The sequence below is a fragment of the Gymnoscopelus microlampas genome, assembly GCF_963454915.1.
Source record: "Gymnoscopelus microlampas genome assembly, chromosome: 23".
Taxonomy (NCBI): Eukaryota; Metazoa; Chordata; class Actinopteri; order Myctophiformes; family Myctophidae; genus Gymnoscopelus; species Gymnoscopelus microlampas.
This window is the reverse complement of record NC_139960.1, coordinates 16312069-16330825: the sequence shown is the minus strand read 5'-3', so window position 1 is coordinate 16330825 and position 18757 is coordinate 16312069. Positions and strand designations below refer to the sequence as shown.

Sequence of the window (18757 nt, the reverse complement as noted above, 5' to 3'; positions counted from 1 at the left end):
GCCCATTTTTGTCGGGCCAGGCCTCTTTTAATTCTAAGGAATACGATGGGTGCTTGGGTTGTGCGAGGTAATTTCTTTTGCGGTCGAGTTAAGAAGTTGGACGCCGCGGGTTGTTTACGCAGACTTTTGGTTTTCGTGCGCTCGTTGTTTCCCCTGTAAAGTGTGTGTGATGGATGGTTTTCGTTTTCGAAATCCATTTTTTTCTCGTTGGAGTTCTCTTGTCCTCCGTGGCATCTTCCGCGGTCTCATTCCAACATCAATAAGGTCAAGCCAACTGGAGTGTGTGATGGGGTCTTCGATTTGTGCCGCCCCGGCCCCTCCATATCGTCCTCCTCTGGCTTTGATTTGCATGGCTGACGTCGTGCCTCAGACACCCAGGTGTTTCTCATCAGTTCCGTAACAAGAAAGAAAAAAAAGAAGTATGCCGTTCACCTAAATCTTTCCATACGTGGCACTGCCCTCTTTACTCTGCTCGGGTTTCATCTCGCCAGCACCGATGATGAACCTCCGGCAGAAAGCACGGCTTCTCCTCCAGACCTGGACTTTGTTAGGAAAAAAACAAACAAACAAAAAAACGCCTAGATAGAACAAGGAGCCGTTATGTTGTGTTGTGAGGTAATGATTTCTGTTTCCAGACAGACCGAATTCTCATGCAGGAAGAGATCCCCATGCAAGACAATCTCGAAAAGTCTGTTCTTGCTATATGACCATAGTGCTTAGGTCTCAGTAATGTTTCCAACATACTTTGTCATATCATATCCACACAGCGTCTTCTATTCTCCCCTCCCCCGCTACCCATTTTTCCCCCTCTCTATACACCAAATGTCTTTGCTGAAAATAGTCTGCCTATGCTCACAATGTGTTGCATTGCAATGAATTGTAAGCTTGTAGATCGGCTATTTTCGCCCAACGTCTGCCCCATAATGTGGTTAAGTAAAAGTAGCAATACCACACATACAGAAAGAAATACTTATAACCAAAAGTCCTGTATTAAAAATGTTACTTGAGTAAAAGTACAACAGTCAAAATATACTGACAGTACCAACAGTTAAAGTGCTCATTATGCAGAATGGTCAATTTCACAAGATTAATATAGTGCATTTTAATTAGTAATGCATTAATGTGTTCATTACTGTAATGTTGCAGCTGATGAGGATGGGGCTCATATGCTGCTGGGTAGCTTAACCTATAATACCTCATTCATCAGCTAATGTATATTGTATTACTAATCTAAATCTGCTAAGTATCTAAAGCTGTCAAATAATTGTGGCGGAGTGAAAAGCACAGTATTTGCTTCTGAGACGTAGCGGAGTACAATTATAGTATCTCAACATGAAAATAGTACCGTACTTGAGTAAAAGTACCACCACTGCTATCACCATCGTTAAAACTGTATCTGTACACTGTCGGTGTTGCAATTAGCTTCTTCTGGTGGTCCGTTGTGCCATATGGCGCGAGGCAGGGCTGATTCTAACATATGCTGAAGTGGTTTAGCAGGCACCTGTCAATAAAACATGATAAGGTATGGTAGGTTTCACAGGCCCTCAAGCCATTACAAAGCCTGGCTCAATTCACGCCTTCCGTTTAACGGCCTCCTGGCCCCCGCTTTTGAGTAGAATAGCGTCCCACCCTTTTCATTGGAGCACCTGGAACACTTTTATTTGGCACGGTTTGAAATGTTCAAGGGTGCATGCTGTGAGCGGGGACATTTGTGGAGCTGTGTTGGAAATTAGTCTCTCTTGGCTTCCTTATTCTCCCTGGCTGTGGAGGAGTGATCGTTTTGTTTTCAGTTTCTCAACGTGATTGTCAGTGGTGGAAAAAGTACTCAAATGTTTTACTTAAGTAAAAGTATCAATACTGCAATGTAGAAATACTCTGTTACAAGTGAAAGTCGGGAATTAAACATTTGCTTGAGTAAAAGTATACTCTTAAAGTACCAAAAGTAAAAGTACTAACATGTTTGAAAATAGTAGATCTACAAGCTCACAACGGGTCACGATGCGACACGTTGTGAGCTTGTAGATCGGCTATTTTCAAATAGCCTAGTTATAAAATAGGTCTAAAGTGGTTAATGCATGTTTTATAATATAATAATTTATATCTGTAAAGTGACTAGTAACTAAAGTTTTCAAATAATTGTAGTGGAGTAAAAGTACAATACTTGTCTCTAAGATGTAGTGGAGTAGAAGTAAAAGTACTGAAAATTGGAAATACTCCAGTAAAGTAAAAGTACCTCAAAATTGTACTTAAGTACAGTACTTGAGTACATGTACTTAGTTACCTTACACCACTGGTGATTGTTATATTCGAGAGTTTTAGGCTACGTTCAGACCTCAGGCAAATCAGAATGTTGGCCTATCCAGATTGGAATCAGGTTGGTTTTATCAAGTCAGCAAAAAAGAAACCCACATGAACAGTGATTTTGCTAATCAGATTTGAAACATATTCCACACACGGACAATGATTTTAACCATAGGTGGTTTGAAAGCCGACTCAAATCCGATTTCTAAAGATGTGTCTCGGTCTGGACACAAAAATGCAGTCTAAATCCTAACCTAAGTTTTCTGAAAAACTCTCTCTCTCTCATATTAGATGTTGCATAGCAACATCTAAAATGACAGAGATGCTTCCTCGGTTTTAAAGGTATAACGTATAGGCTTTCTTAATGGATTAATGGTGTCACTCGCCCCCAAAATACTTTATTGGTCAGAAATGTAAACGGCACGTGGTACAGTCAGAGACAGACTAAAAGGATAGCATCCTGGGGACTTGTTTCCGAACAAAGCCAGACTGATTCAGGCTGAATAGTTTCAGAGGGGATATTATCGGGTTCTTGTGTGAGGGGATTTTGCGATAGCCCTTACGCTCTTAGAGTTAAATCTGCACTATGTAACTTTCCTCTTCTACCCCGGATTTGAACCCGGCTGACATTTTTTTTTTTGCCATTGATGAGCTAAGAGCCAGTCTGCTTGCTCAGGGGATAAAGATGAATCTTGACCATAAGGTCAAAATTTGTTTCAGATCCTGTGTCTAGGTGAGACATGACCTTTGACACGATCTAAATATATATATATATATATATACATATAACAATGGTGATATTCTTGGCGTAGTCATTCAGGACGTCAGATTTGAACGCGTTCCTCGCTCTGACGAGCCCTCTGTCGCTGTGTCATGAGAGCACTTCTTCACGACATTCTATACTTAAACACCCTCGCTCCTTTTCCCTGCAAGGAGAAACGAACTGGTATTAAAAGCGGTGTTTCTTTTCCCTTCTGTGTTACGCGTCTTGCGCTTTTCCTTTAATTGCACCAAACAGACTTGTTTGAAAACCGCAAACCCTTTAAATACTCACTGGCCTAAGCAGTGGCATCATGGCCAGCAGTCTCGAAGCGAGAACTATGCGCGTGCGTGCGCGCGCTCATGTGCGCACACGCGTACACTCACACACACACTCGCACATCTGGTTTCAGTTTCAAATGCCTTTCCGTATATATGTTCCCAGTTCATCCCTACACACACAATAGCCTTTTTATCCGGTCTAAATCTGGCACTGCTCTACCACAACCACAGGGTCCAAATAGGCCAATGAATCGCACCATGTCATCAGAATAATTAAGCCATTAGTACAGCGAGACCCGATGGGTCCCTGGCTTTCAGATGGCCGACCACATATCCTTGCTGTCAGGCAGAAACCTTGTATGTTCATATTTAATCTTTTTTTTCATCTTTTCGATAATTTAAGGTCCTATTTTGCACTTCGGCGTATGACCGTGTCATGCTAAAGTAGTGAAAATAGTGGAACTACAAGCTCAACATATTGTTGGCGTTGTGAACTTGTACGTTGGCTACTCTTTCTAGGCTATATGAATACAAATTATATATATATATATATATATATATATATATATATATATATATATATATATATATATATATATATATATATACACACACACATGCTATTATATTTAAATAATACATTCATGGATATGAATGAATATTTAATCAATTACAAGTATTAACAAGAACTTGCAACTAAACAATAACTACACTGGATTCATTGTCACACAATGTTTTTCCTGAAAAGTAGAATTTTGGGACATACAAGGTTTCCACCCACCAGTGACGATATACAGCTATACGGTAAAACATTTTATTCACACTTTATGAAAGGACGTGAGAGAGAGAGAGAGAGAGAGAGAGAGAGAGCGCGGTTTACACAACCATGTCATTCCACGAAAAGCAATTACCATCAATCACGTCACAATTCTGTGTCAAGGTGGCCGGCGGTCGGTTCTGCTTCCAACGGGGCCTGACAATGACACAGGGCCCTGCGTCCGTCGGCTGCCGAGCGAGCGAGCGCGGCGGACGCGGAAGATGAAAGGTCCTTATTGGACGTAATGGGGCCTGTTACATTTTTTTGAAATATAATGCGCGGTCGTTCGTTCACCGGCGGTCGGTCGGTCATTACACCCTTGAAGAACCAATAAGACGCTGTATAGGACACAGGCTATTATGTGTCATTATAGGCCTCTGCTCATACAGTATATCCTTCACATGAACACAGTATGCAGTGATTTCTTACTGGCAACAAATACCGGCTCCTCTGGGACGGATGGTGTGTTTATTATTAAAATATATACGATGCACATAAACATAGTACACACACACTGTACAGTACAGTATGCACTATGCAGGCAGGCATTCAGGCACACTTAAGGATACTTAACAGATGGACATAAAGCACACATGTGCATTGCCGATAAACAACCCCTTACACATATGCCATACTGTACACACACACACACACACACACACACACACACACACACACACACACACACACACACACACACACACACACACACACACACACACACACACACACACACACACACAGTACAATATTGTTAACTTTAAAGCTGCATTATGTAACTCTCCTCTTCTTTCCTGCGCTATAGTGCTGATATGTTTTACCATTGAGCTAATAGAGCCTGCCTGCTTGCTCAGGGGATAAAGTTGAATATTGACCATCAGGTCAAAATTCGTGTCAGATCCTGTGTCTAGGTGAGACAATGACCTTTGACACTGTCTCAATAGAAGAGCAGGGAGACAAAATACAATCACCCCAATTGTATAAGTTATATTGTATTCCATACAAAATGTAAATGTATTAATTAAAAAAAGTTACATTGTGAAGCTTTAACTCCTAGAGCGTACACTAGGGGTGTGTTCGGAAATACAGCACTGAGCGCACTGGCCAATACAAACTAATAGGCGAGTGCACTCTGGTGTGCAAAAAAACGGAGATAGAGGGTGCGTTCGGAAATTGCGCACCGGAGCACACTCGCCTATTAGTTTGTATTGGCCAGTGCGCTCAGTGCTGTATTTTCGAACGCACCCAGAACCAAATGCATCCTTTCCGGGTGCATTTGGTTCTATGTGTACGCTCTTAACTCTCTCAGTGCCAATGAAATAGAAAAATATGTTCATACTGTGCCAGCAATTTTTTTTTTCAAAGTAAAAAAAAAAGTGCTTAGGAAGCGAGATACAGCCTTTTTCAGTTATAAGTTAAACAAAAAGTGGATGGAGTTGCACATCTTCAGATAATGATATCTTGGGTTCTGAACATTTTTTTCCCCCCCAAAAAAATAATAATAATATTTTTTTCTTATTTTTTTTTAAACTCGGGATCTCTCGTTTTGGCACTGAGGGCATTCAGAAAAAACTCGGGATATCTCGTGTGGAGAGTTAAGGTAACACTGAGGATTTTAGACTGTTAGTGCTGTCATTAGATTAGACTCCCTGTAGTTATTCTGAGGACCCCTTAGGTGTCCCGGATCCCCTGTTGAATACATTTTAGCACACTTGTGCTAAAATGACGCGCTGTGAGCTTGTATATCTGCTATTTTTGAATAGCCAACACTGAAATCTAAAATGACACAGATACTTTCCTGGTTTTAATGGGTTAATTACAAGTGATCAGGTCGGATTAGTGTATCCAGGGTTCCAGACAATGTCCAGACCGAGACACGTCTTTAGAAATCTGATTTGAATCACACTTCAAAGCCAGACCAAGCAGACTGAAGAACAGTTTCCTCCCTCAGGCTATACAGTAAGACTGCTAAATAAGAAAAAGAAATATGAACATCTTCTGTTGTATTACGGCCTTGTATGCTGATCTGTTTTTGTTTGTTTTTTAATGTTTTTTTTAACTGTTTTAAGATAAGTTTAGAATTGTTATTTATGTACTGTTTTTATGTATATTATGGAGCACCCCCAACTTAAGTGTTTCACAGTGCATGTACTTGTATATCCTTGTGACAATAAACATCTTGAATCTAGAATCTTGAACTAGGAATGCCGTTCCAATCCGATTCGCAAAGATCTGTTGTTTTGCTGTTCAGACTCAGAGGCCTCTCTTCAGTGGGCTCACACTCTGGACATAGCCTACAGTATGTCTCTGTCCAGATGGCATTATCGTGAAGTGATTACTGGGGGCTGATCAGTCATGTTTACTGTCAACATAAATCCAGAGGGGCCACCCAAAACCTTCTCTCCTTTCTCCTCTCCAATTTGCTAAACATGTCTCACTCCGTCTCCAGCACTGTATTGTACACTTGAGACTCTCTGTCAGTCACTCTTTGACTGTACACCCATAATCACCTCTGTACCAATATCTCACTGTGAGTGTTTATTGGGGTCTCGACAGATCCCACTTAAGTTTTCGTGCCGTCGGCAAACGGAACATTCCACAACTCCGCGGACGTGTTGACTAATTAGTCGGGCGACCTCGAGGTAAAAAGGTTAGCGAGTCCATAGTGGCCCCAGGGAGTTCTGGGTGATATTTTAAGAGGGTTTTGATTGGAGTGACTTGGTATGGTGAAAACAGCCTCAAGGGCCCATGCAGAGCAGACCGTCTAAAGTGCAGACCTGGCTCTCATAAGTGTTTTGATGGATGCTGTGTTGTTCTTTGACCTCCGACCTTCTCAACTTCGTTGGACCCTCCTGAAGGTCTCCGTAAACCACTTAGACCCTATCTATACTCAGTTCAGATCCGTGAACGACAACTATTATGTTTGTACATTTATCATCTCTACACTAAAGCCTGGTACATACTCCGTCCGAACAAGTAAACTGTTTGGCTGCTTATAGGCAATAATTACAAAATGGCGTCACTCATAACTTCAAATGGGTCTCTCAGAACTTCCTTCGGATAGGCAAGCCGAATAAATTACGGAAGTCGGTTGGACTACTTTGACGTTTGTAAGCCCCTTTAATCTCTTCACTGAAAACAACCAATCTCTGGTATTTTTTGTCTAATGTTCCACCCAGAATAAGGATGCTAGTGTTCAAGTGGATAAGGGAGTGTCGTCTTGTGGAGGTGACCCGAGGCATGTTAGGCTTTGTTCAGTCTGCAGATTTGCTCCTCAAAGCTGATCTTTAGGACTGACTGTCCACACTGTTCGGTGGTCGGACTTGTGTATTCAGGCACACAAGCTGCTTTCATCTGTAAATAACTATGCTTGTTTTAGCTCTCACGGTTACTAATGTTCACAGATAAGTGTACTGTTATATCAATTTTGTCTTTAAATGCACAGATTACATATATAAGTGTACCCCCCCTCCCCCAATTCCGCACATTCCCCATTGCACATTCCGTCCTGCTGTTAAGAGGGTTTTAAAGAGGGTTTTAGAGTGTGTCTTAACCTATTCCGAACCCTTTTAACCTCATATTTAACCTTTTAACCGTATCTCTTTATTTTATTTGCATTACAGTCAGTAGTATTATTATTATCATGTTGTTAGATTGTATAGTACAGTCTTATGGAAAATGTCTCACTAATATTTCACTGTATGAGCGAGGGACAAATAAACCCCACTTGATTCTCTTGACTTGGTTGCTGTGGTTACGGCATTGGCATAAGCAATGCTTATCATACATACTCTGTCGTATGATGGTGTATGATTCCATATTTGTTTTTTAGTTTTAGTTTTTTCAGTTCAGACTTGATAAAAAAACAATTTGATTCCAATCTGGATTGGCCAAAAACATGATTTGGGCTGCCAGTCTGAATGTGTAGCTGTGTGTGTGTGTGTGTGTGTGTGTGTGTGTGTGTTGTGTGTGTGTGTGTGTGTGTGTGTGTGTGTGTGTGTGTGTGTGTGTGTGTGTGTGTGTGTGTGTGTGTGTGTGTGTGTGTGTGTGTGTGTTTTATTACTATTAGGTACTAGTAGTAACTTGCTGGTACTGTATTATAACTATCTTTTTCTTATCTTTGTTTTACAGTGCATATCGTTGTTGTCGGGCAGAAGCCTTTTTTTGTAAATTAACGCCTGCTTAATTGATCATACTACAGCGGCACACAAAAGCGCCAAAAGTAGCAGATCCACAAACTCGAAAGGCAGCGCAAAGCGACGTGTTTCAAGCTTGTAGATCTGCTTGTAGAAAGTAGATCTACTTTTGATACTTTTGAATTTGAATCCTGAAAAGTAACAGTTCTGGACTCGATGAGGTTTCCACCCGACAGAGAGGATATACTGAATACTGTATGGCGGACATTGTACTTGTAGCACATGCTGGCTGGGGGCGGAGTCTGCTGCACCAACATTCCACGATCATGTGACCAATATTATCTTTGAATCTTTTCAAGATAACCTGAAATAGCTCCTCCAGGGTGTGGTTGCGCATGGAGCCCCGACGAGCCCTGCCTGGACCGGGGAGACCAGATGGGGTCGTGACTCATAGGGGCAGGTGGGTGGGTCGGGGGTATTTGTAGAGGTAAGAATCTAATCATGTGGATCTCGGGATCCACATGGGAACCGCTGTGGAACACAGACTTCATGTGGCCAGCCTGTGACAGTCAGTCATCTCGAAGGCATTTGTAGAATCGGCCTCAGGTCTTAGGTAAAAAAAAAACTAAATCAATTCGGGATCATCATTGGACCCGCAATTATGGCATCGGTCGAGCTCTTCTCATAACCTGCAACTCCAATGAAAACCTCATCTACAAACCTTTGCTTCATCATTCTACAGATCTCTGTCTGTATATCACTGCTGCCCACATTCTGACAGACGATATACCGGACGCCGCGTGTGAATCCACAACATTCCTCCGACCCACCCACCGCTGGTTCACTCTGTCTTTCTTTAGCGTTAAAACCCACCCAGGTGGAACAGATTGCCGTATACATACAGTACACTGCAGGCCTTTGAACAGTCACTCTCGCTTTCTCTCTTGCACCCTGAGGGTGTTTGAATGCAGCGCAGATGACCCGTCACATCGTTAAACTCGCTGATCCTTCAAACGGCCGCGTTAAAGGCGCTGTCTTGAAGTGTGATTTACTTCAAGCCCTAGTTTTTTTTCTGGGGGTGGGGAAAGCATCATTCAAGTAATTCAGCTATTTGCCAAGATGTGAACTTTGGCTCTTTGACAAAACACTTAATGGGGGGATGAAACGCTATCGGCTGACTTTGTATAGTTTGTTTTCCAGTACGGGTTAAAAACCACAACGGGGCAATAACATGGCAGGCTGCTTATAACTGAACTTATAGTCAGTTTTGTCACTCTAGGCAAACTTTTTTAACCACTTAAACCCGAAAAACCGGAGTCCATCAGGGCTCAATACTTGTATATTTCCAGTTTTCTGTTATTGTGGGGAGCGCTTGTGCTGAAAATAGCCGATCGACAAGCTTGCGACCCAACGCGTCGTGTTGTGAGCTTGTCGATCTGCTATTATGCTGGGGTTCAAGTGTTAAATTAATTACAAATTCACAACTTACAAACATAGCAGATCTACATAAGTTCACAAGGCTTTGCAGTGTGATTTGTCGTGGACTTGCCGGCTATTTTTGCTATCCGTCGCACAGCAAAGCATGTAGAGCTTAAGTGGTTAAACTATAAGTAAATTACTGTACTGCAGCTACAGGGGGGGAAAACCCATCTGGAAACCTGTTTCGATATCAACTCAGATGTAACGGTTCATTGCTTGCAGTTTTGGGGGGGAAAACAATCCAGTCACAATAGCATCCTTGGTCAATGTCCTTGTTGTCTGTCTGGTTACTGCAGACCGGCCCCAGCAGACCAGAACATTGTTTTATTTTCGTGTGGTTGCAGAACATAATACCCCTGTGTGTGTGTGTTTGTGTGCGCGCGCACGTGCATGTGTGCCAGCCTATTGTCTTCCAAGTCCATTCATCGTCTGACATACAAACGAGAGAGAGTGAAGAAATGGGGTCATATTCAGCCATTAAATGTCCCATTAATTCAGTTGACATTGCCAAGTTGCCAGACTGTGTCTTGAATCTAAACCCATATACTGTACTTACTTGACCAGAGTTCTCAGGCATCCTCCTGTTTTCGATCGACACTATCTTTGCCGAAAATAGACTATCTACTAGCCCACGGTGTCCTTGAGCAAGACACTGAACCCCTAGTGCTTCCCATGGGCAGGGTGATGCCTTGCATGGTTACCGCCACTGTCGGTTTGAATAAAGACACTATTAATACACCATTTACCATTTTTTTCCATTGTATAAATATGTAATGTCTGGACAGTTGTCCTGCGTCATGTGTAATTGTGCAATAGTCATTACTTCTATTGTCATTATTGACCACCAACTTCTCAAACAGTAGATTGCCTAGATAGACTAGAGTTGTTTCGCGCATTAACCTTTCAATTTGCTTCCTGCTGTTTCCAATTATGTTTCAGTTAATCACGTCTTAAGCAGTGAAGTTACCCAGTAGTTGGAACGGGGGGCTAACAGTGTGTTTAAAGCATCAGGGAGCCCCCCGTCCCCCCGTCCTGACTGATGGGTCCACTTTATTGCAGGGCCTGGAGAAAGGAGGAGTGGCCTCAGGGGACACATACCTATCTATGTGATTGATGGCTCATTAGTCACAACTCACAACAGAGCACCCGTTGGCTCTTTGAGGAGAAAGTTGCCCACTTTGGCTGTGCTCACACTGCAGGCCAAAGCACACTTTTGGCCTATCCACATCATCAGATAATCAGATTGGTTTTATCAAGTCTGACCAGACAGAACAGTCTGAACAGCAAGACAAAAACAGACAGATTTTTGTGAATCAGATTCATTCTGTAGTTGGTTTGGAATGGATTAAAATCTGATTTCTAAAGACATACTTAATCGTACGACAGGTACCCAGAACGCTAGGTTTAGGCATAGTTTTACTGAGGTAGCAGATCTACAAGCTCACAGGCTGTTTTCGGCAAAGAGGTTTGGTGGAGAGGGAAAAAAGAGGTTTAAGTGGTTAAATGTCTGGAAATACACATTAACATGAATCCAACATGACAGTGCTGTCAAACTATGAAACTATGAAAAAGTTTAATCTGCAACACAATTTTATACAATATGTAGTGGGGGTCCCTGCTCCATCTCTCTCTCAGCTAGGGGGTCCTCCTTGGCCTGAAAAGACCCCTGCATTACATTATTACCACACCATTGCAGATAGGTCAGCGTTGTCTGAATACACAAATCAGATCTGATCACTTGCAAATGACAATGTGGACAGTCAGTCCTAAATATCAGATTTGAGGAAAATAAACATGATTTCCCTGTAGTCTAAACCAAGGGTTCCCAAACTTTTCAGGCCGCAAGTCCGCGACCCCCCAAAACAATCATATTTGAACTGCCCTCCTACCCTGACAAGCACTAGGAACTGTAGTTATTACATTTAGTTTGACTCGGTTCCACAGATAAATATTGTGAAAATAGCCGATCTACAAGCTCACAACGACTCGCACTGCGAGGCGTTGTGAGCTTGTAGATCGGCTATTTTCACAAAGTTTGCCTCTTTCTCACGTGATATTTGACAATTTGGTATTAAAAAGGTCTTAAAAGTAATTAAATTGTGACTTTAGAAATGTGCAGATACCCTATACACGTATACTGTATGTTGGTTTGTTTACTGTTGAGTGAGAAAACAATGTTGCACATTAAGCTAATCAACTGGGAACCCCCCAAAAGAATTAGGTTTGGGAACCACCGGTCTAAACACAGTAGTGAAGGAACTTGGAGAGCATCTGTGTGTGGACGTTCGTGTGAACGATTCAAACGATATAGAGCTGGGACACTGTGAAGGTTTCTGTGGGTTTGTGGGTCCGTCTACCTTTTGAGGAAGACGGGCTTCCTTACGAGGTGATTTGTTTCCTCTCTGTGAATGAGCCCCTTTGTGCAAACAGAGGAGGCAGAAGTTTGGAAAAGTGTGAAAGTAAGTTGAGGGTGCTAAGTTGTCAACCAGCCGTCAGCTAGCAGGGTGGATGTAATGAGCCAACTGGGTTGAGTGTGTGTGTGTGAGAGAGAGAGAGTGAGTTGGATGTGTGTTTGACAGAACATATATCAAAGTGTGTGTGTGTGTGTGTGTGTGTGTGTGTGTGTGTGTGTGTGTGTGTGTGTGTGTGTGTGTGTGTGTGTGTGTGTGTGTGTGTGTGTGTGTGTGTGTGTGTGTGTGTGTGTGTGTGTGTGTGTGTGCACGCGCGCGTCTGCGTGAGAGAGGGTGCACGCATGTGTGTGCCCTTTCGTGTGTATTCCGGAATTGCCATTCCGGTCGACTTTCCCCTTCCTCTCTCCTGCTGTCCCTCATGGAATTTAACACACACACACACACACACACACACACACACACACACACACACACACACACACACACACACACACACGCACACGCACACATCATTCAAGCAGCTGAGTGTGTATGCAAAGCAGAGAGTGAGTTGCTTTCACCAAGCACAGATTTATGAAGGTTGACCAGTGGAGCGGTCATTGTTGTCCAGCCGTTCCCTGTGCTATCAGGATCAATAAGCTTGATTAGAAGTCACACAAAGCCTCCTTTCCTGCCTGTATACAGTGGAGTATCAATAACAGGAAGGCCATCTATCTACATAGCTGTGTTTCCCACACAATGAGTCTGGAGACATTTTTGGGTCACTGACCCATTTGTATTTGTTTGTATTATTATCTATAAATATAATATAATATAATATAAATACATATATATATAAATATATATATATATATATATATATATATATATATATATATATATATATATATATATATATATATATATATATATATATATATATATATATACAAAAATACAAATTGTATATATATATATATATATATATACTGTATATGTATATGTACTGTATATTTAAATTGTCGCCATGGATTTAAAAGACCTTTAACCCATTAAGACCTGAGGCCGATTCTACAAATGTCTTCTAAATCCTAACAGTTTACTGAAAAAACTATGTTGCTCTATTACTGGTTCTCATCCTTTCATGTCAAGGACCCCCAAAATAATATATATTTGGCCGCTGACCCCCATCTCAAAATAATTTGTTCCAGCGACCACCAGAAGCAAAGTTTTGAGTTAAAAATATTTGCTTTTAAAAATTATGTATTCATAGATGCGCTAAAACTTTCACTGTAAAAATGTGCTTGTACAGCTGCTATTTTTTAATAGCCAAAGTATAAAATGACACAGATGCTATCCCGGTTTTAATGGGTTAAGATAGTGAAAATAGCTGATCGACCGTTATGTATTTTTGTAAGTTTAGGTGCCGGGGAGATTCCAAATGTATCTTTTGGGTCTCGAGTTGAAAACGCTTGGAAACCCCTGATCTACACCAGCCGGGCATCTTCTTGTGACTGTGTTTTGTAGTCCTTGAGTGGAGGTCACTGCCGCTTCCAGAGAGCATGTCTTTGCATATCGACGGCAGGGGATCGTTCCAAAACATGCCTTATTGATTCATATGGGGTCGTTAAGATTTGTTAACGTCAAACATTGATGGATGGCGGCGCCGGGCTTCAAAGCACGGCGCAATGACGAATGGGTGTTTGGGCTTTGGCCAAACATGTTGGTATCGACAGGATGGGATCGAGGGATTCGGCGTTAAAACATGCGTTCTGCTGCTGCGTATTGATCGACTCGATGCAGATGAACCCGGCGCGAGGGCCGTCGGACGCCCTCTGGGGAGGATGGAAGTGTCTGGGTGAATGTCAGCCAAGGTCGGATCAAGTCAATATGCAACATGTTTGTGTGTGTGTGTGTGTGTGTGTGTGTGTGTGTGTGTGTGTGTGTGTGTTCTGTACATCGTTGCTGTCGGGCAGAAACCTTGTACAGTATCTCCATATTTAAACGTTTTGTTGTTTTTAATAAATTAATGCCCTATTTTATACATCATCCTCAACATTTGTGTCACTCCAAAGCAGCGAAAATAGCCATTATCCGCAAGCTCATGAAGCATGAAACTTTTTGAACATTAACAAAAATAAATAATTACAATTAATCAATATTTAATTATACCCTTTGTTTTGCGGTTTTCAATTGTGTTATGGTCATTGTTGGCTAGATACGACATCATGATTCACCAGGAGCCTGGATGGTTTAATTGATTCTAGGCTTAAAGTAGTTCATATAAATATTTTTTTAAATCTCTATGAGAAAAATAAATGGTCTTGGATCGGTGGAACCCCAAAATGGCCACCACTGCTATGCCCTGTAATATCGCATAATTATGAATCCCACCAACGTTATAGGATATAGACCCGCCTTAGCTGTCTGATTGGCTCCCTGGCAGTTATAGTTTTACTGAGGTAAGGTTAGGGTTAAGGTTAGGTTTAGGCATAGTCTTACTGAGGTTAGGGTTAGGATTAGGTTTAGGCATAGTTTTACTGAGGTTAGGGTTAGGATTAGGCTTAGGCATGGTTTTACTGAGGTTAGGGTTAAGGTTAGGTTTAGGCATAGTTTCAAAAACGAGAACTGTCAATCACAGCGACTACTGGCCAATCACAGCGGGTTTAGCAAAGAACTGAAGTTGGATCCATAATAACGCTGTTATATCATGTTCAAACAGGAAGTCTGTCTGTGCGTTGTATAAAGAGCTTGTGACTGAAACACAGTGGATCCATTGGATCCATTCCTTTTTCTCTATTTCCTGACAAGTAACGCTTTTTGGACATACAAGGTTTCCACCCGACAGCGACGACATGCTTGTGGGCGTGTGCCTTAAAATAAACATGCATGGGGGTATCGGTGGCCAAAACCCAAACCCTACATTTCAGCACTCGGCTTGTCAGAAATGAGTGTTTTTGGGTTGAGCACAAAATTGACTCCCCTTTCCAAGTGGTGCCCCCTCCATTCTCTGAGCTGCACTGGTCCAAGCCAAAATCCTGCAATAAACTTACCATGCGATTGCATGGCTATCAGCGCCGCGGCGCATGCGGCCACGCCAAGATCTATTGGCGTGGGGGAGAGGATCATTTTAAAGCGTTGCCTACGCTGTAATTAAAATGTAAGCAAATGCAGACCACTAAATCCATCAGGAGAAAAAAAAGAGCAGTGTTATTCTCCCCCGATGAGCGTATAAACCGTCAGAGATGTGGCGAACCTCACCGTTTCCAAATAAACATTTTTCTGACATCTCTGCTGCATGATTTTCCCCAGTTTTGTTGGAACAATAAACTGGTTGTCTGAAGAAGATAGACACCGGCAGGGCCGCGAAGAGGAAGGAGATAAAGGGAATGGGAAGGGGGGGGGCTTGTTTCTGTGAAGGAATTTTCCATTAAGGGCTCTCTGGTTGAAGAGTGAAGGCATTTCTCCTTGACTTCTGTACACACCTCAGATTATTCTACGCTTTAAAGCCACTTCAGGTTGAGATGGGCATGTCTGCTCCTCGCCGCACAAAGGCTGACTTCTCTCTGTGTTGCGTGTGAAAACGTTACGGGGCCACATGCTAGTTTGAAGATATCTAGAATAACGTGCTTTCGCTTTAAACTTGGCATCCCTATTCTGGTTGTGTCATTATAGAAATATTTTCACTTTTTTAATATAAATATAATATATTCAAAATATTCCAGAAATAGCCAAAATAGTGGCTCTACAGGCTCACAACCCATCGTTGGCTACTCATCGTAGGAAGACGTATATACTGTAGGGCTTGAAGGCTCTTGCACACTCAGTCCATATTTTAGTCCAAAATGGTCACACGTAAAAAAAAACATCACCTCCGAAACTTTCGTCCATCATTCAAGTTAGATTTTCTGCATTTTTAGTTTTTTTGCATCATCTTGTATGTTTGCAGTGTTTTGCGGCTGTGCCTATAGTCGAAAGATTGTCTATTAGCGCGCTCTTTTCTGATGCAATGGCACAATTTGGAATGCCAATTAAACTGTCAGAGCGTGTGTGTGTGTGTGTGTGTGTGTGTGTGTGTGTGTGTGTGTGTGTGTGTGTGTGTGTGTGTGTGTGTGTGTGTGTGTGTGTGTGTGTGTGTGTGTGTGTGTGTGTGTGTGTGTGTGTGTGTGTGTGTGTGTGTGTGTGTGTGCGTGCGTGCGTGCGTGCGTGCGTGCGTGCGTGCGTGCGTGCGTGCGCATCCATGAGTGCGTTTGTGTGTCTCTACTGCAAGCCGCTGTTCAGGATCAATTGAGCTCTGGAAATTGGTGGTCTTCTTTTTTAATGTGACTCCAGCTCTGTATGCGATCTCAGGATTGGATGGACCCAATATTTTCTTTTTATTTAAATTGTTTCATCTAGTGAGAAAACCACAAAATCATTGCTGCTGATGATGACGACACAATTTAATTTCCTTCTGCAAATGTATTTGCAACATATAGAATAAACATTGGACTCAGTGTGTAAGGTGTAACTATTTTTATCGGATGACAGATCAGAAGAAAGCATGCACTAAAAAAGCATGTTTGGACATTCGGAATTGTCATCTCCTATAAGAATAGCTCTGAGTTATATGAAAAGCAGTAAATCACAGTTGGCCTCCAACATGCATAGAACCATGCACATTCAAAGCATCTTCTCCTCTGAATCCTTTTACAAATATTCCTCCATGGAAGCTATAGCCTCTCCTCCTCCTGCCATCTTTCCACCGTCATGGGGTTTTGGAAACCTGAGCGTGGCGTGTAATAGATTCCCCCTTGAAATCGGGTCAGTAATCACTAGCAGAGTGATCCTGCGTATAAGCGACAGTTATCATGTTGGTTTTGTCACTATTATGACCGTTAATCTTATCTCTGCAAACCCCCAGACGACGGTCCGCTCCATAGAACACAGTCACCTGATCCGGGGTGATCTCACTAGCATCGCTCCGCAGTGGGCTGCTCGCCGCACAGGGGTCTGTGATAGCCAGATAGCAAAGGTTAGCCCCGCTCTCCAGTGAATACGGTTCCTGTTTGGATAGCACGCGCCAGGTCTCCCCGGGGGTTTGTATAATATTGTGACAGTTGGTGTTTATGAAGACGGGGGGACTCTCTGGCCAACGTGCAAACCAGTGGTGGAAAAAGTACTCCATTTTTTTACTTAAGTAAAAGTATCAATACTGCAATGTAAAAATACTCAAATACTCTGTTACAATAAAAGTTCAGAATTAAAAATGTACTTGAGTAAAAGTACAAAAGTATCGGTATCAAAATGCACTTAAAGTACCAAAAGTAGAAAGTACTCATTGTGCAGAATTTCCCATTTCACAAGTATCCAAATGTATAAAATGTATACAAATCTTTTGAAAATAGCAGATCTACAAGCTCACAATGCGTCACATTGCGACGCATTGTGAGCTTGTAGATCAGCTATTTTCAAATGGCCGAAATGTATATAGGGCTGAAGTGGTTAATGTATGTTTTGTAATAATTTCAAAATCTACAAAGTTACTATAACTAAGTTGTAAAATAAGTACAGTGGAGTAAAAGTACAATATTTGCCTCTGAGATTTAGTGGAGTAGAAGTAAAAAATAAAATAAAAAGTAAAACTTTGGAAATAAAACAAAAAAAAACAAAAAAAAATATTGTACTCAAGTACAGTACTTGGGTAAATGTACTAGTTACTTTACACCACTGATGCAAACTCCCTGACCCTCGGCGCTCTCTGCCCATACATCACGCTGATTACGCTGCTGTTGTTGTGTGTGTGTGTGTGTGTGTGTGTGTGTGTGTGTGTGTGTGTGTGTGTGTGTGTGTGTGTGTGTGTGTGTGTGTGACCTTTCCGTTCCGAGTTTGCCTGTCCGTGTGAGAATCTTTTTCACTATACGTTTTGAGTTAACATCCTGTATTTTGCGTGCGAGTGTGTGTGCGTGCGTACATTTGACCCGCAGCCCTGGCTCATGTCATATTTACTGCACCTGTGTGTTACGATGGCCTAACCTTTAAACCAGGGGTCGTTTTTCAGGCCAAGGACCCCTTAATTAGCCGAGAGAGAGATGAAGCAGGCACTCCCACCACATATTGCATAAAATTGTGTCGCAGATTAGACTTTGTCATAGCTTCATAGATAGCTTTAAAGACTGTATTTGATCTTCCGTGTTGGATTCCCCCCTGTAGTAACTCTGAGGACCCCTTAGGGGTCCCGGACCCCCTGTTGAAGACCCCTGCTTCAAGTTTAAGGGCTGAGTGTGAATTTCACGCTGTCAGATGGGGGGGGGTTGAGTGTCACGTGACCTCACACCTGTGTCTGCTGTAGAAAATAAAGGAGCGAGAGGAAAGCAGCGGTGGATCACATGTCTCCGTGGCTGTTGGACAGTAAATTAAAACGAGGAGCAATTTCCTGAGGCCCAATTAGCAGAAAATTGGTCCTGTCTGTTGGAGAGAGAGCGAAAGAGAGAGGGGAAGGAAGGGGGAGAGAGAGCTTTGCCCGGTTTCTCACATTAGGAGAGAGCTGCGTGCGTGTGCGTGTGTGAGATGGTGAATGTAAAGCAAGAAAAAAACAGTCTGCTAAGAGAGAG

At 42.2% G+C, this 18757-nt stretch overlaps 1 protein-coding gene across 1 annotated transcript in view; it reads left to right on the top strand.

Moving 5' to 3' along the window:
- The window catches only part of LOC311039460 (protein O-mannosyl-transferase TMTC2-like), a 377431-nt gene extending 364201 nt beyond the window's left edge, over window positions 1-13230 (top strand). Inside the window, exon 13 of the transcript XR_014600170.1 lies at window positions 13205-13230. The gene's annotated coding sequence lies outside the window, so the exon portion shown is untranslated. The remainder of the gene's footprint in view (window positions 1-13204) is intronic.
- Window positions 13231-18757: the final 5527 nt, after the last annotated feature.